Raw genomic sequence first — 15,663 nt, 5'->3', positions numbered from 1 at the left:
CTAAAGATAAAACTGTTACGGACACAGAAGATGATGGTAAGGCAAGGTAGTTGTGTATGATGCTAAACAACATGGTTATCCAAGCAGAAACCTGAGAATAAAGCTAGGATAGAGAAAAGACATTTAAAAGTGTCAGGCAATTATAAGTGAAGCAGTTAATGACACAAAGCAATTGTCCAAAAGTTACAATAGGAAAAAGATGGAAATGAAAAAAGCACGACTTTTTTTTAAAAAAAACATAGAACAAATTTCAAACAAACATGATCCTGTAACAGGATGGAGCTCAAGTAGGCTTTCATTCAGTATAGATGGCAACAATAACATCTCTCAAGAAGAGGACAGATGCTGAGTCAGGCTGGAAAACTGTATCTACCACTCCCTTAAGTAGTAACAGAAAAGCTTCATCATCTCTTCTCTCCTTCTCCAAGATTCAACTCTTGGGATCCTTGACACTGAAGAAGGGGGTGATGATTCGGTGAGGGCTTTCAGATTGCAAGTTAACACCCCAGTAACATGCACACACCTTCCTTCACTCAGGTCTAAGTTTTCACTGACATGAAACTTGTCTGGCAATTACTTTTTGTTACTCTAGCAACTGACAAGTCATGAGAACACCAGCTGCTCTCTGACAATAAAAAAAAAAAAAAACACAAAACACACAAACCAACCCCAAAAACATCACCACAAAAACATCACACCTCTCTTCCTTCCCTCTCTCCAAGAATTCACAGGTAGAGGCTTCAATTCAAACATCATTTCTATCAAGGCACCAAACTATATTCAGAAAGTCATTCTGTGAGTCAGGAGCTTGCTTCTACACCACTTCCCCCAACACCATAAATCCAGATGAATCACAACAGATGCTACTCATCTTGCAAAAGACAACATAAGCCTCTTAAGTCTGAATTTTTAAGATAGAAATATCTGCTAATCAAGCAGTTTACATGTAATCTCCTACAACAAAGACACCACACTGAAGTGACAAAATGAAATTGATTGTTAACACTGAAAATGTAAGCATTTTTTAAACCCACAAAAATGCCTACAACAATGCATACAATGACTAATCATCCTGACTTATGTGCAATATCTCGGACATATTTCATCTGTCACTTCTGGACACTATACATAGAGAGCAACATCAGGTTTCTTTCATGTTAGTTTCCCTTTCTTCTTTGTGCCTACCAGCACAAATGCTTTTGTACATATTAAATTCAAAAAAGGTCAGCTACCGGACAATATTCTGTATTGAGAATTAAAAAAACCACCAAAAAAATACACCCCTCCACAACAACAACAAAAAAACCCTCATTGTCTTTAGCCTATGGTTTTCACAAACAACACACAGTTAAGTTACCCTTTACACTATTTACTTAAGAAGCAAGCAGCCTTAGCTTCCTGAAGTTTAGAGTTAAAAACAAAACCCAAAAGAGCCAGAGGTGTGAGTGGCCAGAGCCTCCGATTGTTACCCAGCAATACTGAAAGACCAGGGTGTTACAGAAGAGTTACTGATCTCTTTCTATACGAAGACTAAGCCATGCAGTAGTCTATTTTTTCCTGCTGCATCTTCAATGACCTGATGCATAAGGTATTGTTGTGAGTTCTGCTGAAGAAAAACAAATGTATTAGACAGAAAGATAAGATTTTTAACTGTTCACAGCATGAGACTTCTTATACCAGTAAGAATTTCAGTGGCATAATGAATTCTTGTACCTACAATAAAAGGAAGAATGACTCCACAATTTATTTTACAGAATAATTAAGGAACAGAGTTCAGAAATAAATCCATGTAAGGGAACAAAGAAGAACTACAATGCAGGAAGATAAGTAGAGCAACATTTGCAATATATTTTTTCTGAGCTTCCTATTGGCAAGTATTTAATCTATATAGGAGGTAAAGATAAATGATTTCTTATCTTTTCTAATGAAAGACTACAGGTGGTATTTGGAAGCATTCATAGAGCAACTGAAACAGTGCAGGTGAATGTTGCCTTATTTTTTCAGGCCCTTATTACCTCTATGCTGCTTATACGACAATTAAGAAAATGAACATTATTTCAGTATATCTACATTACAAGGTAACACAAGTCCTGTTCATGAGTGGGTTGTATTTACGAGGAAAGTGGCTTAAGGTAACAAAAAACCCAGTTTTCTTCATTTCATAAAGAGGAATTAAATATCCTTTGATAATTAATAAAAATGTAGGAAAAATTATGCATAAAAATTCTGTTCTGGTCACTTTTTATTTACAAAATATAATTACTTATACTCAATAAATTCTACAACGTACATTCATTGACTTAATATGCTAGAAAATAATGACCACCTCCCAGCTCATTCATCATCTTCTTGACATAAATCAAACAATGTTTGGGAAGAAGGTAGAAGTCAACAACAAAACATACAAAGACAACTTTTTAAAGTTCACTGGAGTCAAATATTGTTTATATGCCAAAAATGGGGGAAAAGTACTAAAGCTTGTTTTAATTCCACAAAAATATGCCTCTGAAAACGAAAGTAGTACCATTTGTGACCTGTGATCTGACAGCGACCAGAACAGAGGTCCTCTACAGATTTAAAAAACAACACAAAACCAACAAGAATCCAACCCTCTCACACCACAGGCCTCATTTCCTTACACCAGTTCTTAGTTTACATAAAAAGCAAGCATGTTTTCCTGTTCCAAGCTGAGAACCAAGTGGAGCTGATGACACTGAAAGGAACTGATTACTAAGCTTAAAATATTCTTAACGCACAGCGAGGAATATCAAGCACTCCTCTTTAAAGCACTGACGGTAAGTATGTGTAGTTAATATTTAATTCAAGTAGCTGATGTAGTACAGACTCATCTGTACACACTCTCAGGTTTATTTTCATCAGTTTTCCCCTCATTTTATAGGGCAGCTCGTTGCTCTGCATTCTGTTTTCTACCTTGATTAGAACGTACAAAATTTCTACTCAGTGCTTCTTCGCCTCAGTAGGCTTTCTTTTTTAACAAAAGAACTTTTTTCCATCAAGGGAAAACATTCATTCTTGTTGATGATCTTAAAGCCTATCCTCACACTCAGTAATTTTGTACATTAGCCAAATAGACAGAATTCGCATTTGTATAGAGGAAGTTTCTTTTTGCATGTAAATATTGATTATTTTCTATCAGTCACTGATATTCCATTGTAGTTATTTGTATTAAGGTTAATCCAGTCCCTTTTCAAGGCAGCATAGGTTAGTGACAGTTAAGTAAAGCGACACTTAATTTGCAAGCTAGAATCAAGGTTCCGTTTTTAAACACAGCAAACAGTAAATCTTTATAGGTAGGTTAGTGTGGAATCCTTAATTCTTCAAACAAACCAAGATTCAAAAGTTAGCTTATTGGCTTATCTCTACAATTACAAAGACTACATTTAAATTACTGATGAGATTTCCATTTGATCACAACAGAAACATTACAAAACTGTAATTCCAGTACAGGAAATATGTACTTTTATATGAATCTTTTAGCCCCCAACAGGTCATTATGGACAGCTTAGCAAAGTCTTTAGTGTAAATTTTGAATCTAGAATTACTGGCTTAGAACTGCAACTTCTCATGTATGGTGCAGACTCAACTTGGAATTTATTTTTAAAAATACACTAATCAAAGCAAAGAGGTAGGTTCAAAGCCTACAATTTGCATAATACAGACTAATAAAAATCTTATCCATAGAAACCCCTCATTTTCTAAAGGAGATGGCAAATAACACAAAGGAGTTCAGGTCCAAGCTACCCCTACTGCTGTGTTGGGCCAACGACCTCACTGGGAGCCCTACAGTGAGGATGTCAGCCAGCAGGTTATCTGCTTTTAATGTATTACCGGCACACTTCTTTTATATGCTCAAATATATAGATGCACACAAGTAAATCATGTTCTACAAGTTAAGCAAGTCCTTGCAGAAAGGCAGATATTACACAGGTATGCTCTGTATCATACAGAGACAGCACATACCACTGTCTATCTAACATGGGCAAGCATATTGCTTTAAAACAAACAACATCAAAACAAACGCCCTCCCACCGCTAGTAGTCCTCTGCAGCATCTGAGCTACCTGGAGGAAACACAAGGTTATGATAATGCCCTCTTCTAAAACTATAATCTTCTGAAAACAGCTAAAGCCATGATTAGTCAGATGGTACCTAGAGTTACAAGAAACCAGACAGGATATTCCCTGCAGCAATTTAATCATGATCTGTGTAGAAGACCAAGGCATGAGAAAGATCGTAAGTAACCAAGAAAATAGGAACAGGTAGTGTAGCTGGAGTTGCAGGAGAAAGCAGACAGGCCACATATCACAGGAAAAAAAAAAAAAAAACCAACACAGAAATCACAGACATATTTTCCTTAATAAAACAAATAAGCAGAAGGCCCTTGCCATCCTGCTTGTGCAGAAGAACAGATGGAAGAAAAGTAAAAAGGCCACCTCAACATTGGCAGAGAAGACGCCATTAGGTCAGGAAACTGATGCAAGTCTTCTTCACTCACAAAATATATTCCTTCATTAGTGATGTGCACATTACATCTTCCTCAAGTATGTTACGTGTCAGCTACAAGCAGCGTGGCCAGACTTTCAGTCACACTAAATTAACCCTATGTGCTGCTTCAGGTAAAAATTTAACAGCCTTCCTCAGTCCTCCTTCTGTCTCCCCTCCTCCAACATTATCATAACTTCCTTGACATTGCTTCAATTAGAAAAGTGTGTGATCAGGGGAAAAAAAGGAAGGCAATGCCACAGAGCAGCAGAGAGCATTATAAGCTCTCCCCATAAGAAATGGAAATAGCAGAAGCATACATATCTTATTCAAATAATTACTCATGGTCTGGCATCTGGAGAACTGGAAACCACTCAAGTTTAAACATTTTTGTTGATCCTGAAATTTCTTCTTGTAGACCTTGGATCTCAGGTCCCCAATACAAGACCTAAATGACTTCTGATGCACAGACCTCACTCTTACTCTCCCAAAGGGGGAAGAGGGCATAAGAAGAACAAGCATTAAGGGAAGAGAGCATTTCTGCAGTAACTTCTGCTGCAGCATAACCAGTTACTCAACTGTACAGCTCACCATAGCAAAATTTAACACATTACACAAAATTAGACAGAACCTGGTACACTACACTCATAATAACTGTATGTTGGCTGTATGTAACAATCCTACAGAGACTAGTCAAAGCCAAATTATCGCTGCATTTGCTTCAGGTTTACAGTACGAAGACTGTTAACAAAGCTTCACTGATGTGCTGTACTTCCATGTGCCAATGTCAGCTGGAAAGAGACTGAGCTATTGGAAGAAGAAAAAGTTAAATGGTTCATGCTCAGAGTCAGGCCCAAGTAAAATACACTGTGTTATCTGCATTTGTTTCAACCAAAACATTTTCCATGCATTTCACAGTTGATTGCACTACTCTAAATGGATATCTAAACTGACTCAGTTCAGAGACACAAATTAATGTGTTCTTGTGATTGCTTTCCACTGGAAAAAAATACTGAAACAAACATCATGGGAGTTCTCAACTATGCAAAAGAAACTTTTTACATCTAAAGCCTTTTAATGGAGCTCTTATTTGACAAAGGTAAAGTCACACAAGAAAGGAGATTGTTGATCTTCCAGAGCCATGTTAAATATTTGTTTTCAGGCTGTAGTCCTTCTCTTAGACTAGTTCTCCAGTGAGGAACAACAGCAAACCCACTCTCCTGGTACAGTATGGCACTGCAGGATTCAACTCCCACAGCTGCAAAACAATGAACTGCGGTTTATGTAGATTCACTGGTTTAATGTCTTAAAAACATCCTAACTATCCCTTCTGTGTTGAAGAACAGTATTTGCTCTATACAGCATAAAGGTCTATAAGTGGTACTAAAATCTCCACAGCAAATAAACCACCACCTCCTTCTCCTCCGGGCAGCACGAGCATCCCACTTGCACAAGGAACGAGACTCCTGCCCACCACACGTCCACACACACAGAGGAGCATGTCGCAGCAGGTCCCTCAAGAAGTCACCTCAGACAGGTCTGGAAGGAACAGCTTCCCCAGTGGGTGACAAACTTGTGCAGATTTATTCCAAAAGCTTTCCATGACTGAAAGCAGGGTTTTCCCTAACTCAGGAATCCACTTGACAGTATAGGTACCACCTGCAGAAACAGACCATATAGGGCCTCTCATGCTATGGCCTGTTTCAAAACCAAAAACCACAGTGGCTCTCAAACACGTTTATACACTAGAATTTAACATACAATAAAGAAAAAAAAATGCTCTTTAGTACTCAAAAAGACTTGTATTCGTCACCACATACACTCATACTGAGTGACCTTTTCCACCATACCGTAACTAGACAAGGGAAGTTAAGCTCTCAAGTAAACATGGTTCTTAATTCAGCGCTACTTGAGGAGTATATAAACACACTTTTTTTTCCAAACTTGCAAAGAGTGCAAGACCAGAAAACCTGAATATATTAACTAAAAAATAAGATTAATCAAAGCAGTATTTTAGTAAAAGCTGTCCATGTTTTACCTAGAAAAGCACTCATTTCACCTGTAAATGCATCCTTTTTACCACGTCTTAACAGTAATTAGAAAAAAAAAAATCCATGTAAAATTTCAAGCAAAGGAACTTGCTGTGTACCTGGCAATAAGTGTTCAATGAATCTTAAAATGTCACATTTCTCTTTTAGAATGCAGCCATGAATCTTTTATAACTCATGAACTAGACATCGACTGAACCTATAATTTATCACACAAATCTCCTATCAAGTAGCATCATCTAGTTAGAAGTAAAAAGCTGTTTGTCTGAGCTCTCCGAATCATCTATAAGAAATACGACATATAAAGAACACACTTCTGAGGAAAAATATGCAAGTTGCTGAGATGAAGCCCTCTGTAGGTACTTAAAAAAAAAGACATGAGACAAACCCAGGTTCAAAGCATTCCTAAGAGAAACAAAACCCAAGCCACAGTCAGCTCAGTTTACTGGACTACCTTCTTACTATCAGCTTTAAACACAAGCATTAAAACCAAAATATTTTCTTCTGTTGCATGACTCCTTAAATAGTTAAAACTGTCAATCAAAAAAGTCACCTATAATATGCATGCTTCCCTAAGTTCTGCAAGAACAGTAAAGTAAATAAAAATGTTTTTTCTTAGGTTTATATGACTAGTAATACAGCTGCACTCGCAAGTCCAAGCCTTTTAAAAAGCAACTTGCTGGTCTTTAAAATACTATGGCTTCAGTTTGCAGGCAAGCAAAAGATAACTTTGGAAGAAACAAGCTGTCTTCCCTTATCTCAACTGAATAGTCATATTAACAGCTTCTGCAGTACTACAACACGAACACCAAGTGACAGGATTATTGCACTGGAAAACGTATGAACACAGAGATAGCATATGAAGTAGCCCAGGCTTAGATGCAACGGGAACACTTAAAAATGAATTAATGAATGAATGGTTGAATGAAAAAAAGAGGAAGACCAGATACGCACACTCCCCTATGGTGTCAAGGTCACTGGAACCTTAAGAACTCTCAAACAGACAGATACAGCATTTTTAGTAGATGAAGGATCAGTGCTGCACCCTGTGTGGAGGGAAACAAGCTGAGATAAAACCTCCCACCCACAATTAAGAGTGAGAAGAAAATTAGGTTTATTTCTTCCTCTCCTAACACCAGAAGTCCAAGCTACTTCCTCAAAATGAAAATCTCACTTCCCAAATGCCTCTTACCATCTGTCAAACACTTTTAGCTTCTCTCAAGAGGCTTCTTATGCTACTATATACATTACATCTGCAACAGATTTTCTTGTTGTAGAGTGCAGATGGAATAAAACATTGTTTTATAACAAACATAGCAAAATACTACACCGTATTTCAACTGTGTACAACCCATAATGTGTTACTCTGAATAAAACACTTCTGACTAACGTATCTGCTGCTAATCAGTGCCCTATTATAAGCATTGTTTCCTAAACATCACTAGCTCAAGTTTATGGGGCTCAACACTGCACATACGGCCTTCCTTTTAGAAGTCAAGGTCAGTCCTCAAAACATCCAGCTTCACCAATTCTCTGTACTATGGTATGAAATTACAAAAATTAATTGAGACAAATGACTAGAAAAGCACACAATCTGCTGTTCCCACAAGCTGGCCAAGTGTTAGTTTTAAAATTAAGCTACACAGAGCTGCCTCTACTGTGTCTAAACTGATGACATTTTTTAGGCAGAGAAACCATCTACTTGATCAGAAGTTAGTCGACAAAAACATCCTCAAAACAATGCAGATTCTTCAAGTCCAGGGTCAAAGCCCGTCCACAAAGCAGAAACAATGTATGTTCCCTACTAATTCCCAGCATCATGAAAGTGAAAGTTAATTTTTCAAAGTAAATAACCTTTCTTCTCCTTTCTGGTTACGGTTAGACCTTCCAACATCTAGAAAAATTGTGAAAGTTACATTAGTCTCAATATTTGCTTACACATTTTCAAGAGAAGCAAAAATCTAACAAAGCCTTTTCCATTGTTGCAGCTGTAAACTGTGAGCATGACTCTCCACTGTGTTAGTGCAAGAGCAGTGAGCAGCAAAGCAAAGGAGGGGAACTATTGACAGGTTGAACTTAAACACAGAGGTTGTCAACTTTACCCAAAACACAAGGCAACAGCAAAAGAAATCACACAAGCAAAATACAGAAATAGTCCTCTAAAATCAATAAAAGCCTTTTGGAAAAACTTTTTTTTTGTTGCTATTTTTGTTTGTGTGGTTTTTTGTTTGTTTCATTTTGGGTTTTTTGGTTCGTTGGTTGGTTATGTATCTTAGAGATGTATTTATGAACTACATTGCCATCAACTACCTGTCATTTAAAAAGTTAACTGAAAAGACCATCTAACAAAATAGAAAAGTTCCGTTAATTCAAGATTATGACCACATCAGAATGGGAAGGTGGAAGGAAAAAAAAAAAAGACCGTTAACTCGGTAAACAATTGTTTGACATTTAGTAGTAGTATTTTTTACTTCCTCACCAATTCACCAAAACAGCCTAGGTGGAGAACTATGCTGTTTCATTTCCTGTAAAAACAGGGACTGTAGAAATACCTGCCTCAAAAAGCTTTCAGCTACTGCTTCTCCCCAACAGTGTGTCTGTCATAGAAGCAAGATCTCCATTAACAGCATACTGTATTATGAACCACAATTAACCTGACCGAGGCTTCCACATTAGAGTTTGGAGAATAGGATCATCAATTGGTACTGTTGGTACTGCTATCACACTGCACATACTGAAGAAAAACCCACACCTTTAGGTAATAAGACTACCCTGTTGCCCAGAAAACAGCTGTTGCTATTTCTGCACTGAAAGTCTTTTGCTGCCTTTCTTCATGATTTTCTAGTTTGTTGAACACTAAAAGCTGTTATTCTGTGTTTAATTATAAATTTGAGTAACCCAGAGCTCAACGTAGGTTCATTAAAAAAAAAAAAAAAAATAAAAATAAAAATCAACCAAAAAGACCCCACACACTGTTTGGCCCATTGCAAAGTTTTAAATATATGATGGCACATAACTTCTGCAACAAATTCATTTTCTGTTCCAAAAGAGAAGCTGAGGAAACTAACAGATAAATTATTTAACAGATAGCCTAAAGTGACAGAGATTTCACAGCATGGGGAAGAAGAAAGGAGAAAAATGTCTCTGAAAATTCCCCTGCAGACTTCAGAAAACAGAAATTGTGGCAAATGCAGGGTGGGGTGGGGAAGGTGGTATAGAGAGAGGTCGCTGGAACACAACTTCACAGGATACAAACCACGAATAGTTTAATGTACTAGGAAATTTCTCAAAAGTTTATTTGAAAGCATAAGAGCAAAAAAAGGATAAGTACTACATCACCTAAGGCCACTCATGATCATTTTAACAGAATTAAAAAAAAAGGCAATTTAAAATAGAATAATCTTCAATGAACAACTTATCCCCAAAAAATTACTTTCTATTAATTCCAGTATTTTATTTCTCTTTGGAGTAAAATCTGAAATAATACAGTAAGCACTAATGAAAGAACAGGAGTACATCAGTCTGACTTTCTATCCAAATTCAATTTCCTGGAAAAAATGTAAAACATTTTTTTCTTGCAACATCAGAAAATTCCTCCTTATGTTGTAAAAGTTAACAAGCATTTATAAAACCAAATTGGAAGTACCAGAGAAGTTCACATTTGTGTCCAAAAAAATATGAGCTGGATGGCCCTCTTCAGAAAAGTCAGTTATTAACTAATTTTACAGAACATGTTTAAAAGGAGCTCTTTCCCTGCCCCATGATTAAAGTAGGAAAAAAAACCACCACAAAGATCTGTTCACTGTTAGATCAGTTTCAGCAAATTCACTTTACTTAAAAGCATCTTCAAAACTTCACAACAACAGAAAAATTAAGCCAAAGAGCCCACAAGTGACCACAACCACACATAATTTATTATTTTTTTTCCAGCTAGTTTTAATTTCAAGCAGATCATCTTGAAAGGAGAGCTCTACAGCAGAGCTTTAGAAAGCCACATATTCACTAAACAAATTACTTCAAAGCTCAGGAGTTTTGATGAAAAAATAGTACATGTCTAAAACAACAAACATCTTCAGAAGTTTGCAGGGAACTCTGAAGTGAAACAGCACACAGATAATTTCTCCAGTTCTTTCTACAGCTATTAATACCTGAGAGCTGACAAACGAAATCATGTTCTTCTCTTCTTTTTCCCCTTTCACGTAAGACCAGCACTATAGCAACTCTAAACCCTCATTAGCTGGAGAACAGACCCAACAAAAACAAGCATGGAGCAACACTCCATACACATTTTTACAGCCCATAATGTTTGCCGTGGGCTAACAACTCAGTATCAACTACTGCCTTTTCAAAAATTCAAAAATCAGGTTGCTACTGAACAAGTACCAGCAGGGCCTCAACTGTGAACACTTAAATGAGCAAACAGATACATATTTCCTATGATTAAATTGAAATTATCGAAGTTAAGAAAACTTCCAGATGAAAATGAGCAGTTTTACAAGGTTGCCCATCCTCAGTCCCAATAATTATTTTGCTTGGACAGTAGTTCACAAGCAGAAATATCCCACATAAGAACATCTTCAGTGACACACAGGAATCAATGGCTTTCCTCCTTTGAGAAAAGGAGTTCAACACAGCAATTCTATAACATACAGTTTATGAGGACTATTATTTCAAGCAAATGTCTGAAGCTCATCTGAATTATCACCCAGTACCTTAAGCAAAATGCCTTTAAGCCAACACACAAATGCACTGTCTTGGAAGTGAGACATTTATAAGGCCTGCTAATAAAGATGCAGAAAAGCTGCTGGCAGCAATGAGGGACTTGCAACAATAATCAGGACTCAAGCTTCATTCCCCAGGGCATTGCTCAATCAGAAGACTATTTTCCGAGTGCAAGGGTATCATGGTTTAACCCAACCTAGCAATATAAACACGAAAGCCGCTCACTCACTCACTCCCCCCATCCCAGCCCTGAATAGGGGAGAGAATGGGAAGAGAGAAACTCATGGATTGAGATAAACACAGTTTAACAAAATAACACTAATATATTACTACTAATAATAATATTTTTAAAATAGAATATAAAAGACACTCCATGCAATTCCTCTCAAACTCTGTTTGCACCAAGCAGCCAGTCCCAGGCAGCAGCACCTGGTCCCGAACAGCCCATCCCAGAAAAATAAAAGAGAAAAAGGCAGAAAGGCCCAGAGGCTTCTGTAAAATGCCAGGATGGCAAAAGGTTGAACTGAGAGAACTCTCAGACACAACTACCCCAAACAGGTCTCCATCCCGGCTCAGACAAAACCCAAAACTAGCCAGAAGATCCTGAGTCTCCTTAGATATGAAGCATCATGCTAATGGCATGGAATATTCTTATTGATCAGTCTGGATGTCAGTCAAGGTCTGTCCCATCTATGCCCCCCTTCCTCAACACCTTGCACCTGTGGGCAGAGCTCAGAATGTCCTTGGCTTCTCAGACCAGAGCAATTAAAAGCATTAACTCTCTCCTGGGCTGTTATCTTCTTATTCTCAAACTAAATCCAAACAACAACTGTGCTAGCTATGAAAAAGAAAGATTTCTAACTGCATGAAGAAATTTAACTTGTTTTCAGTTAAACCAGCACAGAGGGGGAAAGAAGTTACTGACAACCAGAGGAGTTAAATTTTAACTGCATTTGGTACTTGACCCGGCTGTTTTCAAACCCTGGCTTGTAGATCCTCAGGGGACCAAGGTGTAAGCAAGGCAACTAATGAAACCAAGTCAATCATGGAGTGGCTTAACAGCCCAAAGCCAAGATGCACGGCTTCCCTTAGCTTCCAAACCCCGCTACGGCTGCACCACAGCACCCAACCCGCCACCGGCGGGCAGGAAGGAGCTCCGCAACCCAGTTTTCTTCATTTCATAAAGAGGAATTAAATATCATTTGATAATTAATAAAAACATAGGAAAAATTATGCATAAAAATTCTGTTCTGGTCACTTTTTATTTACAAAATATAATTATTTATACTCAATAAATTCTACAACGTACATTCATTGACTTAATATGCTAGAAAATAATGACCACCTCCCAGCTCTTCTTCTTGACATAATTCAAACAATGTTTGGGAAGAAGGTAGAAGTCAACAACAAAACATACAAAGACAACTTTTTAAAGTTCACTGGAGTCAAATATTGTTTATATGCCAAAAACGGGGGGAAAAGTACTAAAGCTTGTTTTAATTCCACAAGAACATGCCTCTGAAAACGAAAGTAGCACTATTTGTGACCTGTGATCTGACAGCGACCAGAACAGAGGTCCTCTACAGATTTAAAAAACAACACAAAACCAACAAGAATCCAACCCTCTCACACCACAGGCCTCATTTCCTTACACCAGTTCTTAGTTTACATAAAAAGCAAGCATGTTTTCCTGTTCCAAGCTGAGAACCAACTGGAGCTGATGACACTGAAAGGAACTGATTACTAAGCTTAAAATATTCTTGTTAACACACAGCGAGGAATATCAAGCACTCCTCTTTAAAGCACTGACAGTAAGCGGAGCCGTCCCGGAGCTCAGCAACAACCACCCCGTGGGGGGCGCAAGGCCGAGCCGCTACCAGAGGCCCCGGGAGGGGGGGGGTCCTAGAGCCCCCTCCCGCCCAGCAGCCCGCGGGAGGCGGCACACGGTGACACTCGGTGACGCCACGCAACCGCCTCCTAACACCGCCGGCAGCGCAGCAACACCGGCGGGGACCCGAGTGGCAACACACCCCAATGCCCGACCTCCGCTGCAGGGCCCGGCGGGGCAGCAGACCCCCACCCTCCCGCCGGCAGGGAAGCGGCTCCCGCCGGGCTGTCTCTCTCACCTCTCCCCGCAGCCAGGTCCGGCGGGAGGCGCGGCAAGGGCAGGGCGGCACGGCCGGTGCGGGTACGAGGAGGATGGGTGGGGGGGCGGCGGCGGCCGGGATCCCACCCCTCACCGCCGCGGGCTCCGCCTGCCGCGCGCGGCACCGACCGCTCCTGCCCTCCCCTGCGCGGCGCCCGGTCGCCGCTTGATCCGCTCATCCGCCGCGGCGGGTGCGAGCGCAGGCGCGCCCCGCCCCGTCAGGCGGCGACAGCGGCGGCGGAGCCGCCCCCTCAGCTCCGGGGCGGTGTCCGTGCCTCGCTGCGGGGCTGAGGCGTCCCAGGGGCTCCTGGGACTACGCCAGTGGCACCCTGGGGTGCATTAGAAGGGGGGTGGTTAGTAGGTCGAGAGAGGTTCTCCTCCCCCTTTTCTGTGCTGTGGTGAGACCTTATCTGGAATATTGTGTCCAGTGCTGGGCCCCTCAGTGCGAGAAGGACAGGGAACTGCTGGAGAGAGTCCAGCACAGGGCAACAAAGATGATTAAGGGAGCGGAGCATCTCCCTTATGAGGAAAGGCTGAGGGAGCTGAGTCTCTTTAACTTGGAGAAGAGGAGACTGAGGGGTGACCTCATTACTGTTCATAAATATGTAAAGGGTGGGTGTCAGGAGGATGGAGTCAGGCTCTTCTCAGTGACAACCAATGGTAGGACAAGGGGCAATGGGTACAAACTGGAACACAAGAGGTTCCACTTAAATTTGAGAAGAAACTTCTTCACAATGAAGGTGACAGAACACTGGAACAGGCTGCCCAGGGAGGTTGTGGAGTCTCCTTCTCTGGAGACATTCAAAACCCGCCTGGACACATTCCTGTGTAACCTCATCTAAGTGTTCCTGCTCCAGCAGGGGGGTTGGACTAGATAATCTTTTGAGGTCCCTTCCAATCCCTGACATTCTGTCATTCTGTGACTAGGGAACGACCACAGCCTGGCTCTGGGAGGGGCTTTACTGGGGGCACCTGGTACAGTGGGGGCTGTGGGAGCACAGTGGTACTGTGACACAGCTCAGGGGGAAAGGGGCTCCAGAATTCATGGCACAAAGAGCAAAAGGCACAATGTAAGAGAAGGGTCTGGGAAGACCTTATTGTGGCCTTTCAGTACTTAAAAGGGGCCTGTAGGAAAGATGGGGACAGACTGTTTAGCAGGGTCTGTTGCAATAGGACAAGGGGTAATGGTTTTAAAATAAAGGAGAGATTCAGGCCAGACATGAGGAAGAAATTTTTTACAATAAGGGTGGTGAAACACAGGCACAGGTTGCCCAGAGAGGTGGTAGATGCCCCATCCCTGGAAACATTTCAGGCCAGCCTGAACGGGGCTCTGAGCAATCTGATCTAGCTGAAGATGTCCCTGCCCATTGCAGGGGGTTGAACTAGATGACCTTTGAAGGTCCCTTCCAACCCAACTTGTTCTATGATTCTATGAAAACCATAACATTTTGGGGGACAGCTGGAGGGAGGCCTAGCTGTGAGGGAGCTGCTGAAGTTCACAGTGTTGACTGTTTCTTATAAAAGAAAACCCCTTTCTTTCAAGCAACACTATTACTTCGAATAGAAACTGAGAACTCTGAAGAGTGCTGGAAAAAGTGCAGTCATAAACAGCACAGCAGTGTGTATTAATCATCAAGGGTAGTTTCAAGTAATAATGTAGGCAGCCAAAAAGTAGTTACAATGGAAATAAAATATGCCTTGTAAAATACCCATAAATCAACGAGAGAGGTGGTCAGCAATTAACATACCAACAGGAAACACACTTTAGATTATTTTTCTGTCTCAAAATGTGTCCACTCCTAGTAATCTTAAACATGCCTATAGTAATATAAAACCACTGTGAGCAGCTTACGTATGTTGCTATATTTAAAATAAAATCAGTGTGTACCTGAAGTTTCATCACCTGCCACTTGACACCACTGAAAACAGTTGCAAAATGCTGAAGCACTTCTGGAAATCCTTAGCATCTTCTTTCCACTTACTTCAAGGAAAAGTATCATCGGTATATTCAGAAAACATTTGACTCCTTCAGCTAACTAGTGATGCAGGAAAGTTGTCAAATTATTAATATTTCCCACTCTGAAAATAAGCCTCCTAGCTCAATCTATTTTTCATAGAATTATCTGCTGTACCTCAATTATGTAGCAGTGTCACTAGGAGTCCATTATCTTGGGCTAATCTTCCACTCACAATCTTTTCATTCTGTTCTTCGAATGATCTCGGTTAATCAATAGGTGGAGTATTC

At 40.1% G+C, this 15,663-nt stretch overlaps 1 protein-coding gene across 3 annotated transcripts in view; it reads right to left on the bottom strand.

Annotated features, from left to right (window-relative positions):
* OSBPL8 (oxysterol binding protein like 8) overlaps positions 1-13,597 on the bottom strand; it is a 98,921-nt gene extending 85,324 nt beyond the window's left edge. For all 3 annotated transcript variants that reach the window (XM_082045085.1, XM_082045087.1, XM_082045089.1), the window contains exon 1: positions 13,399-13,597. The gene's annotated coding sequence lies outside the window, so the exon portion shown is untranslated. The remainder of the gene's footprint in view (positions 1-13,398) is intronic.
* Between the last annotated feature and the right edge of the window lie 2,066 nt (positions 13,598-15,663).

The sequence above is a fragment of the Streptopelia decaocto genome (genome assembly GCF_964273445.1).
Source record: "Streptopelia decaocto genome assembly, chromosome: 1".
Classification (NCBI taxonomy): Eukaryota; Metazoa; Chordata; class Aves; order Columbiformes; family Columbidae; genus Streptopelia; species Streptopelia decaocto.
Note: the sequence above shows the minus strand (reverse complement) of the source record. Positions and strands in the feature narration are given on the sequence as shown.